Consider the following 10,749-nt stretch of genomic DNA (forward strand, 5'->3'; position numbering starts at 1 on the left):
TAATTCTTAGACACACAAGCTGCCACTTTCACATACGGAAATTCCCAAAGGTCAGAGAAGGGAAATGGTTAATTCCTTTTATTCAATGCCTAACCTCCCCCCTCATCCCCCACTTCCCACCCCCACCCTGTGTGAACAGGAAGCTTGAAAAGGAAAAGCTTTCTGAATCCAGCAGCTGGGAATGGAGGAATCCTGGAACTTTATGCTGCAGAAGCTCAGAGACAACAATAAAGGTTTCCCCACCGTCCAAAGAGCAAGTGTATACATATATATATTTATATATGTAAAGAGTTATCTCTTCAAACAAACGCATGAGGGATGGGAGAGGTCAAAATCCCAGCAGGCAAGTTCTGAATTGGCTAAAGCTCTAGCAACACTGGGAGACCTGACTGCATCAGCAGCTCAGTACATTGGAGAAGCTGAGGAGAAGCCTAGCCAGGTGATGCTCACAGAGGTGTGATTTACACCTTTCTCGTATCTTGTTTGCACTGCTGAGAGACATAATTCCAAAAAACTCTCTTTCAAATGATATCTTCTGTGGGGAGTGGTCCTGAAGGTAGGCTGCAGGGATGTTCCTCTCTTTAAGACAAGTCCCAGCCACCAACAGCTTACATGCCTTTTAGATGGAGAATTTGGGGTGTTTGAAATCTGTGCTATCTTTGGATTTTTGCCAACCTGAGTAGGAAGATGAGAATGAGGATGATTTGCTTAGAAAGTACCAGAGTGCCTGCCAGGAGTGACGGGAAGCCAGACTCGTGCCCCAAGGAGTTTACTTGCTAATTGAAAGCAGAAGCCTGTTAAAACAACTTTCCAAGAGTCTGGCACTGCAAAGCACATGCCTATGCTTTTGATACTGTGGTAGAGATTCTTAGAAATCCTTATGGAGGGTGTTCGATGCCACAAAGTTTCAATGAGTAATGTGAAAAAATAATCATCTGGGAGGAAAAGATAACAAGCTCAGTCACGTATGCTACAGTGAGGGTGAAAGGAGAGTGAATTTGGCACAAAAAATTTAGAAAATATCCTCCCACTTCCAGAGCACATAGTCCCAAATCAAAGATCTTTAAGCCTGATGGTCAAAAGGAGCCCCTAAAGTTACTCCTTCTTTGTGAGTGTCCACACTTGCCAATATGCAAGCAGGAGCAACTTCCAAGAGAGATATCAGACCAACCCACAGCTTTACAGGAATGAAGATCCATTTGGTGAAGTTTCACTCAGCAAAGATGGAGTCTGCTGCTGTGACTCGGACCTGCTGCCATGTGTTGCAAACCTCAGCACCACGACCCTTAAACCAACCATGTGCAGCTGTAGGTTTTATTTCAGAATCTAGATTAAGGTGCTTGCAGATTCTGTAGACTGCCACCAGACTGATGCAAGCAGGAGCAACACAGCCTGGAAGACTTACCAAAATTAATTACTACTTCTAAAGCCTTTTCTAGGCTGTCTTGGATGGGCAGTAGCAGTTACATGGCAACAGGAGAAGCAGGCACCTTGTATTTTATTTCCCTGCTGATCCCTTGAACAATGTCACTGCTCTATGGGGTTGTGAGGAGCTCAGGGCTCCTTGGAGGAAGGAGGCACTCAGTCAGGTGCTATTCCACAAACTGGAGGGCACAGCCCACCCAAGGGCATCCCTCTTGTTCACAGCACTTTGCCCTTTCACCTTTCAAGATCTCAGGAAAATGGGGGGGTATGAAGACTACCTTTATTCAGCCTTCATGAAGTGTACAGTAACAAGTATGCAACAGTAACAATGACATGCAACCATTGCCATCAGTGGTACTTAAATATAGTGAGCCCTTTGTCCTGTGAAACACAAGTTCCTGCTACTCCCTTATTTATGGAGGTCTTCCACAATTGGAGGAGGCAATGGAAAATAAAAGAATTATCAGTGGTGCAGCTATACCATCCCTCTGCGTTTGTAACCCTAAATCTCCTTCTCAGAGATGCGAAGTCATGTTTGTGCTTGGCTCACAGTGAAATTCATCACAGTCTTCAGATATTTCCACTTTTGAACCTTTGTATATTCTCGCCTGTTTACAAATCTGTGCTACCTAGATGCTGCCACCGCTAGGATGTGATATAATGATTCGACTCTCGGGCCTGCTGTGTCTCAGGGACCCCACCCTGGACTCCCCTATGGGCCGTGCCAGACAGCCTTGATCCATTCCTCCCACCACTGGCAGAATGGGAAGGGGCATTGGCAGTGCCTGCCCCCCTCCAGCATGCCCTGGTAGTGGTGGCCCTGGGGACTGTGGCCAGATGGCATAGCTTAAAGCGATCCCACTCCAGCCCCAAGGCACTGCTGGCACCACACCAGCCTGGATCGCACCACAGCAAGTGCCCTGCTCTGCAAGAGCTGCCAGGCTGGAAACCAGGAGCATGTTTTACCTGGCTGCAGAGCCCCTCAGTGCAGAAATGTCTCGAGGCTTTCTGCCCACCACAGCAATCACACCATTTGCTTCTTTTGCTCACACCAAACACTGACTCGGAGCTGTGGTCATTGGTCTGCGTGCTCTCCCATCCCCTTGCCTGGTGCATTGTTTTCCCTTCCATTCACCAGCCCTGGGTCCATCCATCCATCTGCAGAGTTAGGATCCACAAATCTCTGAGGGCAGGCAGAGTCCTGCTGTGTTTAAAGGGGAAATAGTAAATGCTGCCTGAGTCACTGTTGATGTAAATAACACATCATATTTGACAACTGCTCTAAGGCAAGGTTTCATTAGTAGTATTTTGTGATCTGACTTCAGGGACAGCTTTCTGAAGCTCTTTTTTTTTCTTTTCTTTTTTTCCCCCCACTGTCTTGTTTGTAACATCCCCTTTGAACTCGTGACAATAAAATTTCCTTCCCCACTGATTTAGTCCTTTTCCACTTGGCACGCATGGACATTTTCCCTGCTGTTTCTATGGAACCAAAGTCCCCATGAGTCCTTTTTGTTTACTTCCTTGCAAGTAGCCGAGCATCGTCGGTGAGGTCAGAAGGAAGGTGCATGGCTCTGGGAATAACAAGAGTGATGCTGCCAACAGCAATAGGCTGTTAAATTAACCTGCCTTGACACCTCTCCCATTTTCAGGCTCTTGCTTTGAAGATAGCAAGGTTTTATATATTTCTACCCACCACCACACTTCCCAATTTCAGCTGGCATCCAAAGCGAAAGTACCAAAATATTGTAAGAAAGTTGTAACATTTGTACAGTAGCTGAGCCAGGAAGAAAATGATGATGAAATGCCTCACTTCAGGAACAGGTCTGATTAACTTTGGGATACAGGACTCCTGCTGTGCCCAAGAGGGCACACCATTGTGGCACTGGCTGGGTATGCTGGATCAGCTCCCACCTGTCCCAGCAATGCCACCACCCCACAGAGGCTCATCAAGCTGAGGAACAAGGAGAACAGCTCAGACAACATTCACATACAGCCAGTTATTTGGTTTGTGGGAAGGGACGATATTAAATGGAGATGCTTTTCTGAAGCACCACTGGCCATTGCTGGAAAGAGTGTGTTGGATTTTTGGGATGAGTGATGTAATCCAACGTTACATATATTTTGCTTCAGAAGGATCTTCCCTCTGCAGATGGAAGGTGCTGCACAGCCAGATGGCACCTGGGACAGGAGCCCCAAGACTCAGATCAATGCTGCTGGCTGAGCCATGCCAGCCACTGTTATCCTGGAGTTAAGCTTGATCAATTTTATTGTCAGATTTATCCAGGACATGTTCCCAACAATAAATAGTCTGAACAGGATGAATGTGAGGAAACATAATTTCAAATTCCTTCTGCCACCTGAAATGATCTGTAATCCTATCCTCTCTCAAACTGGACACAGAGAAAGTGTTGAAGAGTCAGGTGGGTCTCAGTAAAACAGGTGAAGGGAAATCAGGTGGTAGCAGCCACGATGATTTCTCCGCTGCTGCACCAGGTGTTTGCACAATAGCCCCGGTTAGCACCCACCGCCCCTGCCCAACCTGCTGGCTGCAGGGACAGGTGACTGGCTAGCAGGGAACCCTCACATCAGCATGGCTCCTCTTACACAGCAAGGTCCTTATTAAACTTTTGAAGGGGATTGTATGTGTTGTTTAATTGTCTCCCTGTTTGCAGTGCTGAAGAATGGGGGGTGCCTTCTTTGCGAATCTGCAAGCAGAGACAGCTGTTGTTCCTGGCTAGTTTTAATCACTGTAATTTTTATTATGTCCTTTTGGCTTTTAGACCAATTTTCCTCATTCTCTTCTTCACATACGCATCAGACCTTGTCCCTTCTTGCCTTGAATGTAACTGAAATGAGCCTATGCCCATGGGAGTCTGGTCCTGTATATTTAGGACAGCCTCCTTCTCTCAGATCATCATAGATGCGAAGCGGCTTGGCTGAAATTAATGGCCCAGATATGGAGGTGCTTTATGGAAGATGATGACCAACGTAAAGGTCCCTATGCTACCTTTCCTCTGCAGATTAAACTAGGCTGGGATGTTCTGTCCCCCAGAAGAAAAGTGAGTGTAGGAGGAGATGTGCTGCCACTGCCAGGCTGGGTCCCTTACCATGGGGGCAGCCTGGCACAGAGCCAGCATGTCTTCACTGAGGACATTGCCTGGCCTTTTCAATTTGTGATTCCATTTGAAATATGCAAATGTTTTGCAAAATATGATGAAGAAAGCTAAACAGAAAACTTCCCTTTGAAAACATTTCAGTTTTTGGTTTTCTTCAGCTCCAGTTCTCCTCTCCTTCCTTCTATCCTTATTTTTTAAAATGAAGGGAAAGAGAATTAACATGACAGAAAGCAAAACATCCTCACCCTTCTCTCTGCAATGTTGATAAACACTTTTCATTAAAAGTCACCTTAGAAATAGACAGTGGCTTTGACAAAAAAGAAAACCCTTATTGTAATGTATTGTACTGTTGGCACTTAACCCCTTCTCTCCAGGGAAGAAATAGGTAAATATGGAAACTCTGGTGGTTGCTCTTCAGCTCTGCTCCAGGGACTTTTTGGCTGCAGCCACCCATCTCAGGCAAACTCTCAAATCACAAGTGTCTAGGCAGTGTCCTGCACAGGGGTACGAGGTACAGAGGGGCAAGATATAGAAGCCTGTAGCTCTAGAATCTGTGGGCATGAGAAAAGATGAAGAAATAAATTCTCCATTTGAGAGAAAAGAAAGTGAGTTGGGCCAACCACTGATGCACGCACCAAAATGGTCCTAGAATTGGAATTTGCTAATTAATAACAGTCCGTTATTATTGCCTTAATGTTGTCAGCCTGGCCAAAAGCTGGGATGCTCAGATGTAACACATCAATAGGCTTCTCATCCCATGGTCAAGTAGCACTGAAAAACAACAGTGAAAATGCAAGAAGTAGCACCTCTACAAAGATATTCTGTGGCTGAGATAGATGAAAAGTTAAGAGAGCAAAGAGGGCTGATGAGTGGTGTGAAAGATATCACTGAAATCTGATCCCCACGAGATCATCCATACTACACCTGTGCACAGAGACACAGTCAGACACTGTCAGGCGTCAAGCTCACCCAAAGTACCTTCAGAAAAACAGTGTTCAGTAGCATAAAGATTAAAGTAGTCTGGTGATGGAAATAGGAAGCTGCTGAAGAACCGACGAATCATGTTGCTTTGTATTAGCTCTTGCAAGAATATAGCAATGAAAGACTTTTGACTTCCTGAGTTCCTCAATATACTTCCTCTTATCTAATTTCTTTGTTATATGAATACAATTTCTGTTCCCATGAGCAAAGAGGATGCTTCATTTTGGTTTCCAAACATTATTGTGATGGTGGGCTTACGTTTCATCAGTGATTACATTCAGGTCTGGCTGCTGTGAGATTGAAATTATTTCTATTTTTCTCATAATAGTCCTCAAATTGCCTGCTGGGCAGGATGGGACAGGAGGGATAATGCTGGCATTGACAGGGTGCCTTTGGAGTATAGGGCATATTTTTAGAAAAGACATCACTACTTACAGACCTAAATCTAAGTGACTTTCTCAAATGATTAAGACCAGATCCTTAAAGACAGTCTCATTTTGAGTGAAATCAAGGGGATTACATGGATTACATACTTATGTGTCTTTTAATATGGTTGGGCATAAGTTCCTCTTGGAAAGAGAGCACAAACTCTAAATCTTCCAGGCACTTTTGCAAGCAGAAATTGAGAAGACTGATGCCAATCTCTGCTGTATTGGCATGAGGCCAGAGTAAGTGCAGCAAGGAGCTGGACCAGAGCTAAAGTTAAAGGGAGGAAGTCCAGCAGCTTGTTTGTGTTCTCCGGAAGGCAAGCATAACTCACTAAACAAATGTCAGGAGGGGTCACATCCCGCTCTCCTAGAAGCCAGAGGGAATTAACCTGAGAAGAAACCCATGTCAGAGGTGAAACACAAGAGGCTGGGTTTTAAGAATATAAATGGACAGCTGAGTGCATAAAAACAACACAGGGGAATATCCAGGAGATGCGGCACTGGGTTTTGCCACTTCAATCTGTGTTACTGAGCATGCATGTCTCTTCTTTGCAGGACATACATACACTTCCAAGGCTGCATTTGTCAGCATGGCTTTGCAAATGGGCTTCCCACTCAGGGCTCCTTGGAAAATATATTTCTACTCAGAGCCCTTTCCACGGCTTTGGCTCTCCTGTGCACTTGCACGTGCTTGGCCATTATCTTTTCACAAACCTCTCTACACCTGTAGAGGCTTTCTTGAAGCTATTGTCCCTTTACACTGCCTGAAGAGGAGCAGGATGGCAGCCATCCATGAGGAAGAAATCTACTTCCACACCATGCCACATCACAGGCAGGGGTATTCCAGTCTGAGAATCAGGACATCACTGTCATCCCCACGGCCATCCAACCTCCCAGGAACCTGCAGAGAACAAGATCAAACTATTACACCTATTTATTTTTTCCACCACAGCTGAAGGAGACACAGCTTGTGGAAGTGTTCCAGGTTCCCTCAAAAGCATTTTCTGGTTGATGCTTTGTGCAGCTGGAACTGCAGTGGGAGATAGAGCATGGCAAATGCAGACAAAGTGACTGCTTGGGCAGCACAGATGAGCATAGAGAGCTGGGGTTCATACTGGTTCCCTGCTCTCATGCTGGCTACTCAGCAGGACTTGCTTTGTATTGTTACGAGAGAGGGGTGGTTCCCCAGAGGCTGTAGTGTAAAAGGTGGGTATTGAATAATCTGTTTTCTGATTATCCTTAATCCAGTCCAGCTCTAGTCTCAGGTGACCTGTTGATCTCCTGTATTGTACCTAGGGGTATTGCTCTGGTAGTGATTTGGATTTGCTTGTTAATTCTACAGAAAAGTAAATTACAAAAAAAAAAAAAGAATTAAAAAAAAAGAAAAAATAATTCTGTTGGTTCTTTCTGTAGCCTCTAAGATCCCAACTTCCAGTGCAAAGGAGTTCCAGGAACGCATGGGTAGGAGCAGGCAGGAAGAGCAGGACCACCCTTTCACCAGCAGCCCATGGTCAATCAGATTAAGCCTACATGGGAAACTGCACCCTGAGGGTCAACAGATATTATTCCTGGTCATTGTACAGCCCTGTTGTCCCCATTGTTCATGTCTATTTTGCATGGGTGTAACCCTCCTGGTATGAGTACAGTTTCTTGTGCAACATCTGTACAGGTCTTGGAGAGAAGCTGAGGTTCACTGATTTAAAAACACATCCTCCCAAGATCTGAGCCTTAGTCCTGAATTGTACAGAGAATCAGCCACAAACAGGGTCAACGTGATCTATCTGAATTAAGCCATCCAGAAGAAGAAAGCTTTCTAAAAATCATCTCACCTCCCAATAAATAAAAGGATAAAATTGAAAGAAGGAAAGCTTTTGAGCATTGATAAGGAAACAAGAGGTCTGAGGATAAAATTATCAGAAATATCCTTCAACAGATTGCAGCACCTGCACTTTATCTACAGATGGTGTTATTCAGGTCACAATGAACTGTCAATCCTGTACATAAGAGCAAAAAAGTGACTCATCAGTATGAACTGAAAAACCACCCTGTCTGTCCTCAGTTCTGGCTGGCAGCATAGGTAATGATTTCTTCTCATTTCTGTGTATTTCATGCTTGCTCGTCAATATTCCTCACAATGAAATCCTGAAGAGGAATTTTAGTAATAAAAAAGACAACAGAGTAGGGGTTAGAACCGCCCAAACTGATCAGTCCCAGGGTGTTTGCTGGTGGAAGGGAGGTGCTGATAACCTGGGCAGATATTCAGGCTTCTGTTTGTTTTGCTGCCCCACTCAATCCTCGCTGTGGCTGAAGCCAGCAGTGTTTCAGTTAGATTAATGAGCTGAACTAAAACCAACACGCGAGCATCAAGTACAGCTCTCCTGTTTAACACTGTGAGTTCCACTCCCAACAGCAGCACAGTTCAGATACAGCTCACCATCAGAAAACCCTCTTTTCCCCCCTGTTGGCGTTACTGCAGAGATTAATCTGCCAGATTAAGGAGAGGCTGTGACCTGAAGCCCTGGTGATGGAGGCCTGTGTCTCCCCTTAGGGTGGGCAGAGAAGCGGCTGAGCTCATTCAACTTTTTGCCTGCTGCTGCCACCACAGTATCTGTTCCAAACCCAAGTAGGGCTGGGAAGTGAACAGCAACACAGCTGGCTTCAGGGAGAAACCTCTGGGGAAGCCCAGAACAAAAAAACATCCTCTTGGTATTAAAGGTTCTACCATTAAGTGAAAACATTTCATTAGGGTGATAATTTTGAAGTAGCTATGGCTGTTCATTCATGATAATAAAACATTTTCTCAGCGCTTTATTTATTGTATGTTAAGGGGGCTAAAGAAGACCTCCCTCTTCCTTTGTAACTCAGAGATTCTGCTCAGATATTTTAGGAAACCATAACACTGAAGATGCATAAAGAAGAAAGCTGAATTACAGCTGTAAGAAGAAGGGATGTGAGTAAAGACTGTGAATAAACAAAAAGCCATTTTTAAGAGAGAAAAAAAAATTCAACTCAAGGAAAAAAGGGGGAAAGAAAAGGAAGGAAAGGAACTTCCCTCCTGCCAAGTGCATATGCCAACCCCCCACTTTGAAAAACATCACTTCTCATCAAAGCAAATTGGCAGACTTATGGCTGAGCTAAAATGATGACATCCACTTCTGAGATAAGACTATGAAAAATGCAAGTTAAGTCAACTGCTCTTCAAGCTAATGGTGCTGAACAGAGGCTAACTGCAGTCCAGGAGTCAGATAAACAAGTGGAGAGCACAGAAAAGACAACTCTAACAGTTGGACAGCCACTATCAATTAATTTTGACTATAAAAAGGGTTATCCCAGCTTGGCTAGATTGCTATGATGATACAGAAATTGTTTCTCTGGTTTGAAAGTGCACAAGAAGGGAGCATAGTTCCTTTTCTCTGTAAATAGGTCATTATCTGTGACAAAGTATTGCCAGGTGCTCTGGTATTGAAATTTTCTTGCCTAGAATGGGGGACCTAAATCCAAGAGAACAGAAATTGGCTCCTTCCACACCAAGTGTTTCACCTTCACTCAGAGTATGAAATTCCAACTGTCCTGTGTACAATTTCCATGCACGTGCTGTGAGCATGTTCCATCTGCCAGATCCATACTGGAGAGGATACTTACCTGTGACAGTGTCATCTTTGTGTGGTGCCCACAGGATGTGTGTCTCATCAAGAAATGCCTGCAGCCAAAGCACTGGCTCCTCTCTTGCCTTTCAGCTACTTGATGAGTCTGCAAAGGGGCAGGGGAAGGAAACAGGGAAGGGAAGCAGCCCAGACTCTTTGCAACCCAGGGACAGGAAGATATCAGTAGCAGGAGCTTAAGCAGAGCTACTGCAGAGCTCAGTTAGGGCAGGAAGGCAGGTGGGACTGCGGCAGCTGCAGCATAACGCTTCCCAAATTAGCTGCAGCTGCCGCAGTCCCACCTGCCTTCCTGCCCTATCTGAGCTTGTTCACAGAAGCCTGTAGCCACTGTGTTGGGACATTTCCATCAGCTCCCAATTGTGCTTGTTCCCACAGAGCTCATCCCTCCTGGATCCACTGGGTCCGCATTACCTGCAGCTCGCAGATTTGACAAGCCCAGCCCTAAGGGAGTCACAGAAATGAGAAGTGGGGAAAGCATCAGAGTCTTTCACTAGCAGGGAAATCCCAGGAGTTTTGAAAAGAGCAAGAAGGAAATCTGACATCTCATGAGTTCTCTCCTCCCTCCTAAATTCTTTGCTTCTAAGCTTCTCCAAAACTGTAAAAATCTATGTGGCTGACTTCTGTTAGAGTAGTAAAGGAAACTTGGGGGAATTTCCCCTTTCATGCTGAAACTCATGGACCATTTATTGTGTTATGATTTGGCAAATGTGACTGTAAGAAAATAGCTCCTCTTTGCAGATGAGCATCAACTAACTGCAATTCCACCACAGCCAGAAGTCTCTGGAAGAAACTGAAATGTGAGTCAGGCCAAACTATTCCTACAAATGCAGAATTGTTGGACAGCATCTCTTATTTGCAGTGGTGTAAATCAAAATGTATTTTTATTTCTGATAGCATAAGGAGCTGACATGGAGGAAGATCAAAGCCTGGATGTAACTAACACCAAAAGCTGCATTTACGTCAGCCAGAAGAGTCTTTGCCTGGATATTGTGTTCAGGGTTTTCTGTATCTCTAAGGTTTTATTTCCTTTTCCTAACCATAAAAATTATAAAATGTGATTAACATAAAGATAAGAGGCAAGTAAAGCAGTGCTCTGACTGAGCTGAGTGTGCCCTGACTCAACTGGCACTGAAAAAC

This window comes from Taeniopygia guttata, chromosome 5 (genome assembly GCF_048771995.1).
Source record: "Taeniopygia guttata chromosome 5, bTaeGut7.mat, whole genome shotgun sequence".
NCBI classification, from domain to species: Eukaryota; Metazoa; Chordata; class Aves; order Passeriformes; family Estrildidae; genus Taeniopygia; species Taeniopygia guttata.